At 45.8% G+C, this 18,719-nt stretch overlaps 1 protein-coding gene across 1 annotated transcript in view; it reads left to right on the forward strand.

The window, feature by feature from the left end:
* Window positions 1–18,719, forward strand: part of LOC138915073 (ral guanine nucleotide dissociation stimulator-like) — a 38,575-nt gene that overhangs the window by 1,845 nt on the left and 18,011 nt on the right. The window contains exon 3 of the mRNA XM_070255765.1: window positions 142–3,033. The gene's annotated coding sequence lies outside the window, so the exon portion shown is untranslated. The remainder of the gene's footprint in view (window positions 1–141; window positions 3,034–18,719) is intronic.

Here is an 18,719-nt window from a genome sequence, read left to right on the forward strand (position 1 = left end):
GTTACTCCTCAGGTCCCAGGTGTGCCCTCCCTGGGTTTCCTGGGCATCTGTCTCCAGGAGAGGAGAAGTCCATGAGGGGACAGAATCCAGAGCTGGAGAGCTCCAGCCCCCACTCACAGCTCAATCTCTTCCCTTCCCAAGGGGTGCCTAGGCCTCAAAAATTTCTCATCGTTCCACATGATCCTTTCTGCTCTGCAGAGCCCTGCCATTAAGCGTCTCAAAGACACCTGGGGACAAGTATCCAGATGGGTAGGCTGCTCTCCATCCAAGCACCACGAGGGGGAGGTGGACCTGGCAGCCGGCATTGGGTCGCCATGGCCCCCGCAGTCAGCTGAGATCACCTGGGAGACAGTGAATGCCTGGGACACCGACTGATCCAGTTCCTGGGTCTCTGAGCCTCTCAGGGCCCTTAGGCCAGCGGTTCTGCCCAGGAACTCATTTCCTTCAATATCAGATCCTGACTTGAGCCCAGTGGAGATTCTCAAGTGTTTCCTTTGCAGCAACAGAAATCTCCATCCAACTGAAACCAAGAGTGTTCAAAACAGATCTGTGTGGTAGATATGGGAATGGAGGCCCCAGGTGACAACAGGAGAGGCCCCTCCCCAGTCCCATGGAGACCTCTGGGCTCAGAGCAACCCAGTGAAATCCCTCATCCAGGCCCCAGGCTGTTTGGGTCTTCTGGGATCTAAAACAAATGGGATTTGCCCTTCAACCATCCCATAGTCTTTCTTTCTTTCTTTCCCCACTCCCCCAGGGAGAGATCCTACACCTTTAAGAAGTGGTGCAGGGGACAGCAGCATGTGAGCAAGAGACTGTTCCTGAAGGTAACCTGGGGCTGGAGATCTGGGAGGAGGGGTGCGCGAGGGCCCAGGAACATCCTGAGGGCATCCTAGGAAGTGAGGCTATGGTAAGGCCATCCTGGGGTTCAGAGACCTCTGTCGGTGGGGCAGGAAGGAGATGCCGCACGGCCACCACCAACACCCTCTGCCCTCTCCCTCCATGTCTCAGTTTGGCTATTGTTGGGACACACTCTGGGAGTGCAGAGGTCAGGACCGTGGTCAGTAGTGGGGCAGGGCGAGGGGTGAAGGCAGCGGGGACAGGGACTCTGGCTGGGGCGGAGAGTGGCCTCTCCTCAGTGGGTCCTTGAGCAAGTCTCTGCCCCTCTGTGGGCCTCGGTCTCCTCCTCTGGGAAATGGAGGGAGATGACGTGGTGCAGGCCTCACGTTGGGGTGATACCGTCCAAGGGATGACAGGAATGGGAGGAGATTTGTGCTGGCTCCTCCTCGAGAGCTGAGGGGAGAGCAGTGATGACAGTCAGATGACAGGAAGTCCTAGGAGAGCGCTGGAGGCAGGTGGAGTTCTCACTCTTTCCTGATGAGGAAAGAGGCTCAGGGAGGCCTGGGCAGGCCCAAGGTCACACAAGAGTGAGTCCTGGAGCCAGGACTGGTCTAGAATCAGAGCACTCTGGAGGTGGAAACAGCATAGGAAGCAGGGGACTGGAACCTAATGGCCAGGGTCTGAGGTCAGGGGCCTTGGGGGACATGTGGAAGGGAGAAGGACCTCTCTGACCCTGTCCTCAGCACTGACAGGAGGCGACCTCCGTGTTGGCCACTGCACAGAGGGCCCGCCATGGAGCCCAGGAGAGGCGGCGGCAGCAGGTGAGGGTGCCTGTGGTGGAGGTGCCCAGGAGTCAGAGGAGAGGTGGCTCCCCCTCCCAGCTGGAGGCCTCCCTCAGGAGAGGGGCCTTCCTCCTCCAGGGCATCTCCTATAGCCACAGATCCTGAAGTGCCTGCATTGACAGTGAGCAGGGGGAGTCCTGGAAGGGCTGGCAGCAGGACAGATTTGGGGTGGGGAGGGGCAGGGGCCACACCCCCTGGCGTTGACCAACAGCCAGCCCTGGGACATGACTGGTGGGGTTTGGTGCTCCTGGAGGGGAGGGCAGGAGGGGATTGTGGATGTTGGGGTGTCCCGAGGATCCTAGGCTGCTGTGTATGGGAGTGTGGGGTGGGCAGGTGGCTCAGGTGAGGGGTTTCAGAGGAGGGTTCATGGGGGTACCTGAGATTGGAAGCTCATCACCATGCCCATCCCAATGGCGGCACAGGGTGTCGTCCCCTCCCTGGTGACATTCTTCAGTTCCCTTGAGCTGCTGGATGCTACGATGGAGGATTATGTGGCGGTGAGTGAGCCCGGAGGTGGGTCTAGGGGCTCAGGCTCCTGAGGGTGGGGAGGAGAGAGTCCTGCCCTGAGCCCTGAGCTGTCTGCATTTGGCAAAGGTCCTCTCAGCAGTGCCTCCAGCATCATGTGGCAGCCGAGGCATCAGGCCCAACACAGTGATGAGTGATGCAGGCTCCGTGTAAGTCACCGTCCATGTTCCCTGGGCTGTTGAGGCCCTGAGCTGCAGGAGGTTGTGTCTGAGCTGGACTCAGTCCCCCCTCTAGCCCTGCTGATGTGGAGAGAGAAGTTGGGCCCCTCTGAGTCAGGAAGCACATCAATTTCTGAGCTTTCCCTTCCTGCCTGAGGTCTCCATCTCCCTGTCTGTCATCAGAGAGGGTTGGGTCACGAGGTCGCTGGCGTTAGCTCCTCTGTGCCCCCCATCACAAAGCCCTGTTTCGTGCACACTTCCTGACTCCCTGGGATGTACCTGTCACCCCACTGCAGAGGTCCCCACCTCTCCAACAGTACCCCCCACAGTTCACCTGTTCCTCACACAGTCCCTGCCCCATAGAGGTGGACACACTCTCCTACCTGCAGAGGATCAAAGCACCCAGTCTATGCAGGCTGACAAGTAGCCTGAGGGCTTGCTCTTGTGTAGGGCAGTTCCCTAGGGCAGGCTGCCTGCCCTGGCTGATCTGGATTATTTCTGTGCTCTAGTTGGTTTGGCCGACCCCCTGGGCTGTCGGGCAGAGGAAGAACTTCAATGCTGTCTGCCAGCACCTGTCAGCATGCCTGTACTAGGTCACAAGAATGGCCACCACCAATGTCTGTCTCTGGAGACGTCTCACCTCTCACAGAGACACACCCAGAGCCTACCAGGTGAGTCTCTTTTCACCAAAGGACTGTGCAGCTTTCTTTTTGGTGACTTTAGGTTTCTCTCTGATATGGCTGAATTTGTGCCGGGCCCTTTAAGACCCGGTGTTTTCCTGCTTTCATCTGATAGCTTTTCTGGGGGTATTGCCCCATTGCAGTTAATAGGCAGCCGAGCCAAATAGTAGGGCACTCATCTCAGTTGTGCTGAGTCTGAAGCATGCTTATGGCAGTAACAGGCCCCTGCTCAGGTCCCCACTTCTCCAGGGAGGGCTGTGTACCTTAGGGTGGCTCCTGCCCTACTGGTTGTGAAGGTCTGTGGTTTGTGAAGGTGGCTTTTTCTCTCCAGAAGGAATTTCTGCCTCTTCCACCTCAGTCAGGACTGTCCCTTATTGTGGGGGTTCTTTTCATCCAGTTTCCAGTTTTCTCTCCAGGGTAATTTTTCCAAGAACAGTTGTAACCTAATTCTGTTTGTGGGAGGAGGTGAGTTCAGAGTCTGCCTATGCTGCCATCTTGATGAGATCCCTACTGCCTCATCTTGATTTACAAGCAAAACCTGGAAAACCTCCCCAAACAAGTGTTTTTTGGTTTCTGTAGGAATAGTACAGAAAATATTGGGGCCAGCCCAGTGGGGCTGGCAGTGAAGCTCACATGTTCTGCTTCTGCTGTCCAGGGTTTGCCAGTTTCAATCCCGGGTGCAGACCTACGCACTGCTTGTCAAGCCATTCTGTGGCAGGCGTCCCACACATAAAGTAGAGGAAGCTGGGCACAGATGTTAGCTCAGGGCCACTCTTCCTCAGCAAAAAGAGGAAGTTTGGTGGCAGAGGTTAGCTCAGGGCTAATCTTCCTCAAAAAAAATATGAAGAAGAAAATATTAATGTTACCTTTGGTGCTGAAACTCAATTTTGTGGAGTAACATTCAACCTCAATGTGAATTTCGCCATGTTTTTTTGGCTTTTATGGCACTGAGAGCTGAAGCATCAGATCAGAAGGTAGGACTTAGAGGCTGTGGACTACGTTTCCCAAAGGGCAGGAGGCAGGGAGACTGGCCTCTTACTTTTCATGTAAAGAGACTCCATTTCCCATCAGGCAGCGGGTGGGAGGAGCATGTCTCCTGATTTTCCTTGGCTGGCAGTTGACCAGTACAGTCTCCACCTCCTGCTGGTTGATCCCGTTTGCCACGCCTCCCAGCTCGCCCTGCCTGCCCACGTGCAGTGCAGTGGCACGTGGCTGCCCCAGGTCCTCTGGCGCCCCAACTCCCTGCTGCCAACGCCTCCACTCTCGCCAGCCTCCCCACTCGCCCCGCCCTTCCACTCGCCCCTCCCCTCCAGCTCGCCCCACCCCCCGCTCGCCCCGCCCTTCCACTCGCCCCTCCCCTCCAGCTCGCCCCCCCCTCCCCTGGCTCCGCCTCCTCACTCACTCGCCCACCCGCTTGCCCCCCAACTCCTGCTCTTCCTGAGCCAATGGGGAGGCCGCAGACTTCCGGGTCAGGCGGGGCAATGCCGCCTCAGCGTGGAGTAGGCGAATGTGGCGGGAAGTTCCTGCTTGTTGCACAGCGATGCGCCTGAGGCCAGCGGTAGAGAGGGCGCGGCCATCCCCTCCAAAGCGGTCCCCCTGAGCCCAGTGTCCCGCGGGGCTGTCCCGGCCAGGCCTCGTCCCTCCTGGGTGGGGGCGGCCGGGCCAACGCGCTCCGCGTCGGGAGCTCGGCCGGCGGAGGACGGTTTGTGCCGCCCCGGCCCGCGAGGCCCCGGCCTCCGGGCGTCGCTTCCGCAGGGAGCCCGGGCGGGAGCGCTTTGACGGGGCTCCGCGGAGACGAGGAGGCCCTCGGAGGACGGCGGGCAGGGCCGCAGCGGGGCGGGAGGGCCGCTCCGAGGGGAGACGCGCCCTGAGCCCGGGCACGTGGCACGGGACCCGGACAGCCTTCCGGGCGGCGGTGCGGCCCTGGCCCGCCGTGTCTGCTGAGGCCTGCGGGGCTCTGTCCTCGAGGGCCCGGGCGCGGGGCTCGCGGGCTGCACAGGGCTCCTCGGTCCCTCCGTCCCCTCCGTCCCCATTCCCCAGCGATGGAAGACAGTCCAGGCAGCTGTCTCAGGCTCAGAGAGGCTGCCTGCTGTGCACACCGCGTGTGTCTCCACTCCCCGCTCTCAGGGATGCGGGAGAGGGACAACCGGAGGGAGGGGGAGGAACAGCAGGCCTCGTCCTCGTCCGGAGGGAGGGGGGAGGCCACCCTTGGCTCCTGGGAGTCCGCCTGGTTCTCCACCTGCCTCCTCTGGACTCACCTGGTTTTGTCTCGCCTGGTGTGGACACCTCCTGTCTCTCCCCATCTCCCTTTCCTGGAACAACATGGACCTACCGGTTTGCTGTGGGAGTGCACTGGGTTTGGGGACTGTGGAAAAGCCTCCTGAGTTCTTGTTCTTCTTCCCTTTCTTACTGGGATTGCCTGTCTGTTGAGTCTGAAATTTGCAAGCATCAAAGAAAATGCAGGACAGTATGTATTTTTAAGAGTTCAAAGCAGGACATAGGCACCTTACTTTTTATGACATGCAGAGCAGGATTCTTTGGGAAAGAATTTGATCTACAATCGTAAAGCAATTTCAGAGGGAAGCAAGAGTGTTTCATAGAATCATTTTGTTCTGCGCCTGTTTATGCTGTCCCAACTGGCGTGTAGTGATTGGCATTAAACTTCTGAGTAGATAAGGTGATGTTCATTTGCTCCCTGTAGAAGGGAAGGTCGCTTAATGGCTTTCTCTGCTGAACGGGCCACAGATGGTGTTCTCTGTGCCTTGGGACAGTGCTGCTCAGATTCTGAGTTAACACAGCAACACAACCTCAATAACAGTAAACTGTGTTAAGCGTTGCTGTCATTTTAGCGCTAATATCTATATTAATAATCTACACGAATTTTTATAGTGTAACGACCTCCTGTTGTGTTCAGTGCTGCAAAAGTTGTTAAACCAATGAGATGATGCAGGGATGTGTCAAGCGTAGAACCTAGCAGATAGCAAGTGAGAAAGTGACCAGGAGATGATCATACAGAAAGCTTGTGCTAAGTTGTCTAGCAAGATGCAGTGTGTATTTTAAAAGTCGCAGTAATGCTTTCAAAATGTTGGGAGTCCCTAAAATTAAATTCTTAAATAGGGCAGCTGTTTTTGTGTTTGAGAACTACTGTGAAATAATTACAATTATTATTATTATATGAATGTCCCCGATATCTGAAAAAGAAAAAATAAGATTTTTATGTTGACAACTATATATTTTTCCTTAAAGTCGTCTTTAATAAAGTATAATGTACTTTGAATAGAATTTTGACTTGAAAAATAAAGCTTCCTGGAAATGAAACAAAGCTTTTAAGTGGACCTTCTGTACAATGAAGAATGAGTCCTGGATTCCTGCCAAAGTGCCGGCGCTTCTGTCTCGATACCTGAGGCAGCAAACCTAACAAGAATAAATGCTGCCTCTGTGTGTGTGGAGGAGGCTCTCATGACATTGGTGTTGATGGGTTTTGAGAATGGGTTGGTACCTGTATAGGTCTGGAGAGTAGGTTTCAGACATGCCGGGTGAGGTTATTATTCCGCGTGAGCAGAAGTGGTCTGATTTGTGCCCCAGATGTCGGGGGCCTGCTCAATGTCGGGGACTGTGCTGGGAGCAGAGTCTGTTCTTGCTACTGTAGTGTTTTTTGGAAGCAAGTTGTCATGGTTTTAAACTAATAGACATCATTCTTTTTGACTGCAGTTATCTAGCATCCAGCACACAAGAGGTCAATAAATGTGTAGGGCATGTTTGAAGACAATATGGAATTTTTGGTAAGGATGCAAGATTAATTAGAAAGCTGATAGAATCCTGGCAAAGCATGTGGCTAGGTGGTGTAACATGATGTGTTTGTGCCCTAGGGTGTCTCTGGCCCTTTTGACCACAGTTCCTGGCAGGATGTTCCCACTTGCCATTATAAAGATGCAAAAAGGGCCATGTCCTTGGATTGTTCCCCTTGGCTCCTGAATGATAGTTAAGGACCTGACATTTGAAGGTTGCTGTTTTGCCCTCATTTTAGGCACTTTTCCAGTGATTCCTGCTCCATCTCTCCCAACGTTGAGTTAAATCTTTGCACTCCAACTCAAGCACGTTCTCCTTACTGTTGTTGTTCTGGATGACATAAGGACAGCCCTTTGAAAAAGAAAAGCTCTCTAGAGAGCCTAGAGAGGTAGGAGGTGTGTGCTTTCCCCCAATAGGAATTAGATGTTTAATATTCAATAAATACTAACGACAGGAAACTATTCTACTTTACATTAATCTTCTTCAGTAAATTTGTTAAGAATATTCTTAGCCACAGCATCTTTGTCATCTTGGAAACATCTATTGTGAATCATATTCTTGATTTCGTCTTCATGTAGGTACGTGGGCTTTGATGATTCTTTGCCAGAACTCCTGTCCTTCCCTGGCTCCCTGGCCCATAGCATGGGAATGAGTACGGCAGGGTCTGAAAATTAAGTTAGACATCGTTCGTGCTGGTAGATATTTAGGGTGAATATTAAACATGTACACACAGGAAAATGTTTATCAAAAAAGCCATATACATAAAGTGGGAGGATGTACTAGGTGGAATCATATAATTAAATGACAAGGTTCTTAGTTTGAGACTTCAGAATGTTCTGTTGTATACTTTTTAAGCAAATAGTAGACTTTGTTGGAAAGACACATTTGTCTTATGGAGCTCAGTATCTGGAGCAAGATAGTTGGTCCTGCAAGGAGTTAAATGACAACTGGAAAGTCATTAGGATCCAGGGCAGCACCATCCCACACTTTTGGGGGCTTTCTCATACTTTCCTATGCATTTATGTCATTGTCTCTTTGCAAACTGTCTGTCTAGCTGCCATTGGCTTGTAGGGCGGATATTCTGCTCCGGACCTAGCTCCTTGTTTCAGAACCAAAAGAGACTCCATTCTCTATCTAACTGTGAACTGTAGCTGAAATTTTCCACGAAGTCATAAAGTTAGAAGTCTTGTAGCTAAGGTCACTACAGCTTTGTTTCTGGTTAATTGCTGTTTCTCAAGGAACAGCTGAACAATTGCCACCGTTGGGTGATTCTGTATATGAATGTGTTGTGAGCACATTTCACAATACCAAGTGTTAGAAAGTGCCCTTAAACCTTTAGTATTCATAGGCTACGTCTGGGAGACCCAGAAACAGAAACTTTTATGGTTTCAACAGGCAGTGTCGCTGTTTTTGACTTCTCCTGGCAGTGTACTATGTAATGTGGCCACAGAGCTATCAACGTACAGATTATATCTAGTTATAAAATGTCATAAGAAAAAGGAACAAACTGTTGACATAGGCAATGATTTGGATGGAGCTTAAGGCATTGTACTGAGTGAAAAAAGCCAATCTGCAAAGGCTGTGTGATTGATTCGATGTACACAGCATTCTCAAAATGGCAACATTATAGAAATTGAGAAGAGATCCATTTTTCCACGGTCACAACTGGGGGTGGAGGGGGTGTGGCTCTAAAGGGGTTGCCTGAGGGAATTTCTCTGGGGTAATATAACAGTTCTGTGTCCTGATTGTTCTCATGGTTACAAGGATTTTTATGCATGAGAAAACATCATAGAACTCTACACACATCTAGGGAATTTCAGTCCAAACTGAAATTCTACTAAGTAGTTGAATGACTAATGCTGTATCCGTGTCTATTTCCTGGTTTAGATCACTGTGTTGTGCTTGTCCTTTGTATGGCTCTACCACATTTTATTGAACCATTCACCCATTGAAGGGCATGTGGGTTGTTTCTAGTTTTTGACTATTACAAATAAAGCTGCTCTGAATACTCATGTACAGCTTTTGCGTGAATCTATGTTTTCATTGTTTTAGTGTAAATGCCCAGGAGTGCAACTGTTGTTTTCTACATGGTTTTGGAAGAGTTGGACATCTGTAGGCAAAAGGAAAAGAAAAAAAGAAAACCAAGGTGTAAACCTCATGTCTTCTGCAAAAATTAATGTTAAATGGATTCATTGGATCATCTTTTTTGTCTTCATTCAAAACCAGTTGGCTTACACTGCAAACAGCAATCCAAAATGAAGATGGGAGGAAACGAGTGAGCATTTAGGTATGAAAATGAATGCAGACTTGGGAAGGTAGGACATGGCTCGAGTCTTGAAGAGAGCATGTGTGCATTTGAGAAGAAGGGGAAAACGTTCCAGAGAATAACATGAGACAAGACAGGTGGTAGAGAAGATAGGTCCGAACTGGCTGTTTCAGGGAATCATGTGTGTGATGAGGAGGGGGGAAGGAAAGGAAGGATAAGTGGTTCATGAGGATAGAAAACTGCTGGCTAAGTTGTGGAATTGCTAATGAGTTTCAGTGGAAGTTCTTGAGCAGGAAAAAGCTATTGGAGAAATGGTCTTGAAGGAACGTTGTCTTAGGATCACGTATGGCAGCGATGGGTTGGTAGAAAGAACAAGGTATAACCTTGACCCTTATGTTGATTTAGCGCTTTGTGTTACAGCTGTCTTCCCAAAAGCTAAAAGAGTGGTGTCCCTTCAGGATCTGAAGTACCTGGGCTTTCCTAGAGGGATAATGGTAGATTTCAGATCTTTGTCATGACTTTGGTGATGGACACTGAGGACTCCGCTGGACTTTGAAGCTAGGAACACTGCTTTTAGTAAGTTGTACGTGTCAGAAGAAGAGTCCTTTGTTGGCTTATTGCTGATGTGTATGATGTTTCTTCTCTAAACTGTCTAAGAGGTAAGCAACTGAAATGAGAAGAACACACAGAGTTCATGAATTGGCCCAACGAGGAAAAGTTAACAGATCGCTTTTCTTTATTTTTATTTAATCATCATGTGCTGATACTTGTATGTGAAGAACTATACAGAGAATGGTGAGGAACAGGGTCCTTCCAAATCACTGAGGAGCCGACAGGGACACATGGCTCTAATTGCAGCATTCGGGGTTTTATTCTGAGGGAAGCATTTCCAGTCAGTGAGGACATCGTGTACTTCCTGCCAGTGATCCAGAAGATCTTCAAGGATAGAATAGGAACCTACAATAGTATACGAACACTTCGCTTATAGTCAGTGGGATGTGACAAGTGACAGCCCTCGAGCCCTAACTTCTTAATTTGTGACTAAACGTACTCAGTTCCTCTTTTCTTAGAGCCCACTTCATTTCTTGATTTCTTACTTGGAGAAAATTATGCTTTTTTCCAGTTCATCTGTGGGAATCCGATTTGGCTTCTGCTTTTTTTTGTGCATTTAGAAGTTGATCTTAGATATATTTTAGGCTTCTGTCCTTTTTTTAAGACCACTACGAAATATAATTTATTTAATGTCAGACAAACTACTACATATCAAAGCATTTCTGCTTCTTTATTTAGAACATGGAAAAGCATAACGTCTTGTTTTTCCAAAAAAAAAAAACAAGGATGACTTGCTGAGCAAAGGATTTTACTGCCTAAGAGATTCCCATGACGCGTGTTAATGAAAGACTGGTGGTGTGGAAACCTTTAGTGCAACCACTTCTTTGTCTTCAAAGTGCCTTTTCTGTTTGATTTGACTTCTTTGGGCTAATTCTTCCCTTTCAGTCTAGAAGTATTTTCCACTGAATGTGGAGATTGATCAAGAATACTTCACTTGTATTTGCTGCCATTCAGTATCATCACAGAATTTGTGGGGTTTTTATGTGCAGAAGAGCAAGCTCTTACAGTGCTATGCAACCTGCTCTGTTCATTTCAAACTATCATCGTTTGGCTACTGTGCCCTAGTGACTGCTTGACCAACGTGTAAGCAGGGCCACGGCATCCTGACCAATGGGCGTCAGTGTAAGCAGCCTAGAAAGCATGGGTCAGCACTTACTGTCTTTGTGAAGGGCAGGATTCCCAGTCAGGGATGTCCAAAAGTCTGCCATACTGAACTTTCATGCTAAATGGATGCCATTATCTGGCTTAGCTTCTGACTGAGATTCCGTGAATATATGAATAGATGAATATTTTGTGTGGCTCTTATAGAAGAAGGCACTTGGGGACAATCCAGATACTGTTCTCTCCTTCATCACAGGATGGCTTCAAAGAATCCTTTCCCCTTTCTCCTGGCCAGCTAGGTTTGCAGTGAGCAAAAACCTGTTCAGACTTTGTGCCAACACTTCTGGAATATGTGACACTTCATTTGTTTTCTAGAGCACAGAAGTTTGAAAGTAATTTCCTGTTTGTGCTTTCGACAGTGACATATGTCAGTGGAGTCAGGTAGATCTGAGTTGCAGTATTGACTGCTCTGTGACATTAGGGCAACCTGATTTTACCACCCAATCGAGGTTCAATCCTACCTGTTTTATGGTAGGGTTGTCAGAATTGACTCTGAGATGTGTACATGAATCACTTGCTATAATGTGTGGCCCACAGTCCGTGTTCAACAAATGTTTGTCATCCTCACCACTTGAGCATCCCTTAAAGTGTTTTTCTCTGGAGAGTGATCTGAAACAAAAAACATTTTTCAACTCATTTCCCACTGATCTCAAAAGCCAGGTATTAGATGTCATCACACTGTCTGGTCTGGTCTACCATGCATGCCTCCAGTGACAGGAAACTCAGCAACTCTAGAACAGTGTTTTTCAACCATGGGAGTAATGACATTTGAGATAGGTCGTTCATTGTGGTGGAGGGTTGTTCTCTGAATTGAATGATGTTTAGCACCAAACTTGGCTAGGGGGACAAAATCATCCACAATTGAGAACCACTGCTCTAGAGACAGCATATCCTCTTTGTTTCTTTTTTTTAAAAATGAGGTCATCATGGGTTATAACATCGTGTAATTTCAAGTGTACATGATTGCTTCTCAGTTTCCCTGGAGACTGCATCGTGCTCGCCTGCAACAGTCTAATTTTTATCCATCACCATATATATGTGCCCCTTTACACCTTTTGCTCATCCCCTAACCCCATTCCCTTCTGGTACCCACTAATCTGTTCACTTTACCCGTCTGTTTATCTTCCACATATGGATGAAACCTTGGGATATTTGTCTTTCTCTGTCTTATTTTCACTTAACGTCACACCCTCACACTCCATCCATATTGTTTAAAATGGGACAATTTTGTCTTTTTTAATGGCCGAGTAGTATTCTGTTTTACATATGTACCATATCTTCTTTAGCCATTCCTCAGTTGAAGCACAGTGGGTTGCTTCCACATATTGACTATTATGAAGAATGCTGCAATGAACACAGGGGTGTGTAAATCTCTTTGAGTTGTTGTTTTCCATTTCTTTGAATATGTACCCAGTAGTGGGATAGCTGGATCATATAGTATTTCAGATTTTAATTTTTCAAGAAATCTCCACCTGTTTTCTATTGTGGCTGCACCAGTTTACATTGCCACTGGCAGTCTAGTAGGGTTCCCTTTTCTCCACATCCTCTCCAACATTTGTTATTTTTTGTCTTCATCATTATAGCCACTCTGACAGGTGTCAGGAGATAGCTCATTGTATTTTTGACTTGCATTTCCCTCATAATTAGCAATGTCGTGCATCTTTTCATGTGCCTGCTGGCCTTCTGTATATCTTCCTTGGAAAAACGTCCTTTCATATCCTCTGCCCATTTTCCAATCTGGTTGTTTCTGTTTTGTCGTTGAGTTCTTTTTATATTTTGGAAATTAACGCCTTGTCAGATATATGATTTTCAGATATTTTCTCCCAGTTGTTGGGCTGTTTTTTTGTGTTGTTCATGGTTTCCTTTGCCTTGCAGAAGATTTTTAGTTTGATGTAGTCCCACGTGTTTATTTGTTCGTTCTTTTCCCATGCCTGTGCTGGCATGGTATTCAAAAAGATGTTTCCCAGACCAATGTCAAACAGTGTACTGGCAATGTTTTCTTCTAGGAGTTTTATGATTTCAGGTCTTACCTTCAAGTGTTTAATCCATTTTGAGTTAATTTTTGTGTACAGTGTAAGGTAAGGGTCTATTTTCATTCTTTTGCTTGTGGGTGTCCAGTTTTGCCAACACTGTTTTTTGAAAAGACTTTCCTTTCTCCATTGTATGCTCTTGCCTCCTTTGTCAAAGATTAGCTGTCCACAGATGTGTGGTTTTATGCCTGGGCTTTCAGTTCTGTTCCATGGATTTGGGTGTCGGTTTTTGTGCCAGTACCATGCTGTTCTGATTCCTAGAGCTTTGTAGTATATTTTGAAGTCAGGGATTGTGAAGTCTCCAGCTTCGTTCTTTTTTCTCAGGATTGTTTCGTCTATTCTGGGTCTTTTGCTGCTCCATATATACTTAGGATTCTTTGTTCTATTTCTGTGAAGAATGTCACTGGGATTCTGATTGAGATTCCATTGAATCTGTAGATTGCTGTAGGTAATATGAATATTTTAACTTTTTATTGTTCCAATCCATGCACATGGAATATCTTTCCATTTCTTTATATCTTCTTCAGTCTCTTTGTGTAATATCTTATAGTTCTCAGTGTATAGGTCTTTCACCTCTTTGGTAAGATTTAGTCCTAGGTATTTAATTCTTTTGTTGCAATTGTAAATGAGATTCTATTCTTGACTTGTCTTTCTGCCAGTTTGTTTTTAGTGTATAGAAATGCAACTGATTTTTGTAAGTTGATCTTTTTACTGTGAAACTTTTCTGTAGTTGTGGATTCTTTCTAATAGTTTTCAGATGAATTCCTTAGGGTTTTCTATATGTAGAATCATGTCATCTGAAAACAGTGAGAGTTTCACTTCTTCCTTTCCAATTTGGATACATTTTACTTCTTTTTCTTGGAAAATTGCTGTAGTCAAAACCTCCACACCTATGTTGAATAGGAGTGGCAAAAGTGGGCATCCATATCTATGTAGAATACGAGTGGCAAGAGTGGGCACCCTTATCTTGTTCCTGTTCTTGGAGGGACGGCTTTCAGTTTTTCACCATTAAATATAATGTTGTCTGTGGGTGTTTTGGGACTTCGTACAATTCCAAGAATTTGCTATTTCTATTAGGTTATCCAATTTGGTGGCTGGCATATAGTTTTTCATAGAATTGTCATATAGTCCTTTGTATGTCTATGATATCCATTGAAATTTCTCCTCTTTCATTTCTAACTTTATTTAAGCCTTCTCTTTCTCTTAGTGTGTCTGGCTAAGGGTTTGTTCAATTTTGTTTCTCTTCTTCAAGAACTTGCGCTTAGTTTCATTGATCCTTTCTACTGAGTTTTTAGCCTGTTTTTCATTTATTTCTGCACAAATTTTCATTACTTCTCTCTTTCTGCTGACCTTGGGCTTTGTTTATTCTTCTTTTTCAAGTTCTGGTGGGTGTCATCTTGAGATTTTTCTTGTTTTTCTTGAGTTGGGCCTGTATTGCTATGAATTTCCCTGTTAGAACTACTTTTGCTGCTTTCCGTAAGAGTTGGGATGACGTGTTTTCCTGTGCATATTTATCCAGGTTTTAAAAATCCTTTCCTTTGGTTTATTTAGATCCAATTGTTCTTCACTAGCAAGTTGTTTAGTCTCCACATATTTGTGATTTTCCCAGCTTTTTGTCTTGCAGTTGATTTTTAGTTTCATAGCATTGTGGTCAGAAAAGTGGCTTTTTATTATTTCAGTCTTCTTAAATTTACGGAGGCTTGCCATTTCTCCCAGCATATACTCTATCTTTGAGAACATTCCATGTGCACTTGAGAAGAATGTGTATTCTGCTGTTTGGGGATGGGATGTTCTAGATATATCTATTAAGTCCATCTGCTCAAGTGGTTCACTTAAATTCACTATTTGCTTGTTGAGTTTCTGTGTGGATGATCTATCTCTTGATGTAAGTGGGGTATTGATGTCCCCTACTATGATTGTGTTGCTGTGAATTTCTCCCTTAAGGTCTGTTCATAGTAGCTTTATGTACATTGGAGCTCTTGCATTAGGTGTGTATGTATTCAGTAATAGTATCTCCTCTTGGCAGAAAATCCCTTTTATCATTGTCTCCTGCCCCTCTTTGTCTCTCCTTGTCTTTTTTATCTTGAAGTCTGCTTTGTCTGATATAAATATGGCAACAATTGCTTACTTTATTTGCCGTCATCTTGGAGTATCGTCTTCCATCCCTTCACACTAAGCATGTGTTTGTCTTTCAGCTGAGAAGTGTTTCCTGGAGGCAGCATATTGTTGGGTCTTCTTTTTGAATCCACCCAGCTACTCTGTGTCTTTTGATTGGAGAATTCCATCCATTTACATTTAGAGTTATTATTGATATTTTAGGGCATAATACTTCAATTTTATCTGTTGTTTTCCAGTTGTTCTATGTGTTCACTGTTTCCCTTCCCTTGTATGTCTGACTGCTACTTCACTTGGGAAGTTTTCTGTGGTGACTTTGTCAGTTTTCTTTTTATTTATGAATTATGGCTCTGCTCTGATTTTTTGTTTAGTGGTTACTGTTACATTTGTATAAAACATCTTGTAGGTGAGATAGTCCATTTTCTGACAGCCTCTTTTCTCCATTAGCCTAAGCTGTTTCCATCCCTTTCCTGCACCCTGTCCTGTTTTTCATACACTTTTGTTTATTAGTAAGTTCTTTCTTGCATTGAGTGGAAGTGTACTTTCTTATTTCTCCTACCCATCCTGTGTTTTGGAGACACATAGTACAGGCTGAATCCCAGTTCCAAGGGATATCCTTAGAAATATGCAAAGATGGTCATCAAGTCTTCTCAGTCTTTTTGAGTTGAAACACTTCCAGTTCGTCAGCCATCCCTTACAAAACATGACTTCATGTCAGGTCACCACATTGGTGGTTTCTTTGTTTTTAATTCATTTTTAAGCTGTAGAATTTGGAAGGAAATGCACTACTCTAGGCATGGCTTGATTAGCAAAAGACTCATGTCTCATATTAGAGCAATTTTCTTCTATTAGTTTAGGTAAGAGTATTCCCTTTCTTCTTGTGCATACTGTATATGATTACAACTCTATCCTTTTGATGGGCACATCATACAGTGATGACCACATCATACACTGAGTTAAAGAAAAAAGAAAAGCACTAGATCTAACTATACATTCATCCAGTTTTTATGCATTAGTTTTGGGGCTAAGCCTGGGAATTTATGTTTATCCTGTTATATTTCTTTTGATTGGGTTTAAGTACAATCCTGATTTTGGTTGACTCTAAGGTTTCTAGCTTAAAAGAATAAGTAGGTGATTATGCCATCAGCTGAGATTGAAAATACAGGAGAAAGGAGTTTGTGTACATGCATGCGTGCGTGCATGAAAGGAGGACTGAGGATGGAAGCCTGAGGAATCCCAATATTAAGAGGCAGCTGGGAGAAGGAGTGATGTCAGCATCATGGTGGAGTGAGCTTGCTCAGGACTCTCTCCCCTCCAACATACAACAAAAAAGAGCAACCACAGTCCAATGAAAAACATCCTGATGGCACAGGAATCCTCAGAGACTGAGGGCAGTCAAATGAGGGAGGTCAGTGGTGTTGTACCCTTCCTCAGAGGAGCTGGAACAGGGTAAGAGAGAACTTCGCTCCCTCCCCTAATGTCTGGGATCGCTGCCATGGAAGGCTCCATGAGGGAAGGACTGGGGGAGGGGCTGTGCATCAACAGGATCACTCAGGACTCCCTAGTGCCCTTGCAGCCCAGACAGAAGCCCTCTAACTGGGTGAAAGATTTCTCGTTCGGTGACCTCATTATGCCAAGACCCCAGGAGAACAGATAGATCTGATTGGGAAACCTGGGTCTGCATGCAAGAGTAGGTGCCCCCCGACCCCCAACTTGTGCTATGACATGCCATCTTGGCTGAAGGTTGAGGGCTCAGAATACATGGCTCTCAACCCCCATCTAGCGGTGACAGGCTGTAACTGCAACTAAATTATATCACAATGGGGAAGACCTGTCCATCTTCCAGCATCTGTCCATCTTCCAGCATCTGTCAAGTCATCAAATCTCCAGACCAGAGGGAAAACAAGCACCCAGAATTATGTCCTGATGACTCAGAAATAAGTAAACTAAATGACAATGAATTCAGAATAGCTATCATGTAAAAACCCAATGAGGTAAAGGAAAATATAGAGAAGCCAAAGAGTTCTGGAGTTACTTCACAAAAGAGATTGAAACTATAAAGAAAAATCACTCAGAAGTACTAAAGATGAGAAATACAACGGAAGAAATAAAACATAATATGGATTCCCTGAATGCCTGTGTGGACGCCATAGAGGAGAAAATCAGCGTAACTGAAGATAGGTTGAAGGGCTCCAGATAGAGGAAGACAGAGACCTAAGTCTAAAAAGGAATGAAGAAAACCTCCGAGAAATAACCGACTCAATGAGGAAATGCAATATAAGAATTATTGGCATCCCCAAGGGCGAAGAAAAGGAGAATGTAGCAGAAAGCATGCTCAAAGAAATAATAGCAGAGAACTTCCCAAATCTAGGAAATGAGAGAGAAATGTGTGTGGAGGAAGTTTCAGATCTCCTAGATTTGTCAATGTAAAAAGACCTAGTGCAAGGCATATAGTAGTAAAACTGGCAAAAGTGAGTGAGAAAGAAAGAATACTCAGTGCAGCAAGGCAGAATAAACTAACCTACAAAGGAACTCCTATCAGACTTTCAGCAGATTTCTCTCTCCACTCCAAACTACAACCAAAGAATTGGAAAAACTGAATTTCAACCAATAATCCTAATGACAAACAGAAAACTATAGCAACAATATGATGGAGGATGGAGAGGCTGGCACCATGCTCAGAGGACCTGGAACAGGGTAGGAGAGAACTTTGCTCCCTCCTCTAGAGACTAGGATCTCTGCTGCGGGTGAAGGAAGGAGTGGGAGAGGGGCTGCATGACCAGGGGATGAACCAGGACTACCGCCGCCGGTTCAGTGGAAACCCGCTGATGGGGGAAAGCTTCCGTGCATGGGGACCCCATGAAGGCAGGGCCCCGGGAGACCAGAGAATGAGAGCAGATGGGAAGCCAGATCGGCACATGAAAGAAAGTGCCCCTCCTCCCCGAACCCGTGCTGGGTGCTGCCATCTTGCCTGAAGGTGGAGAGCTCAGAACGCAGGACTTTTGACCACCGTCTAGTGGTGACAGGCTGTAAGTGCAACCGAATACTACCATCATGAGAAAAAACCAGTCCTCTATCATCCAGCAATTTATAAAAGCTGCAGACCAAAAGGAAAACAACAAAAACACAGAATTAAGTCCTGAGGACTTGGGAATACATTAACTAAGTGAAAATGAGTTCAGAGTAGCTATCATCAAAAAACTCAATGAGGTTGAGGGAAAAATAGAGAAACAAGTCAACAAGTTCTGGAGTTACTTCACAAAAGATATTGAAACTATAAAGAAGAATCAATCAGAAATACTAGACATGAAAAATACAATGGACCAGATAAAACAGTATACGGATTCTCTGAATGCCTGTGGAGACACCATAGAGGAGCAAATTAGCATGCTCAAAGATAGACAGGCTGAATGGCTCCAGACAGAGAAAGAACTAAGGATTTAAAAGAAGCAGGAAAATATCAGAGAAATAGCAGATTCAATGAGGATAACGAATTTAAGAATCATTGGAATTCCTGAGAACGTGGAAAAGGAAAATAGAGCAGAAAGTGTGCTTAATGAAATTATAGAATAGAACTTCCCAAATCTAGGGATTGAGGGAGAAATGTGTGTGGAGGAAGCTTTCAGATCTCCTAGATTTGCCAATGTAAAGAGACCTAGTGCACGGCATATAGTAGTAAAAATGGCAAACATGAAAGACAAAGA

The sequence above is a fragment of the Equus caballus genome, chromosome 30 (assembly GCF_041296265.1).
Source record: "Equus caballus isolate H_3958 breed thoroughbred chromosome 30, TB-T2T, whole genome shotgun sequence".
NCBI lineage: Eukaryota > Metazoa > Chordata > Mammalia > Perissodactyla > Equidae > Equus > Equus caballus.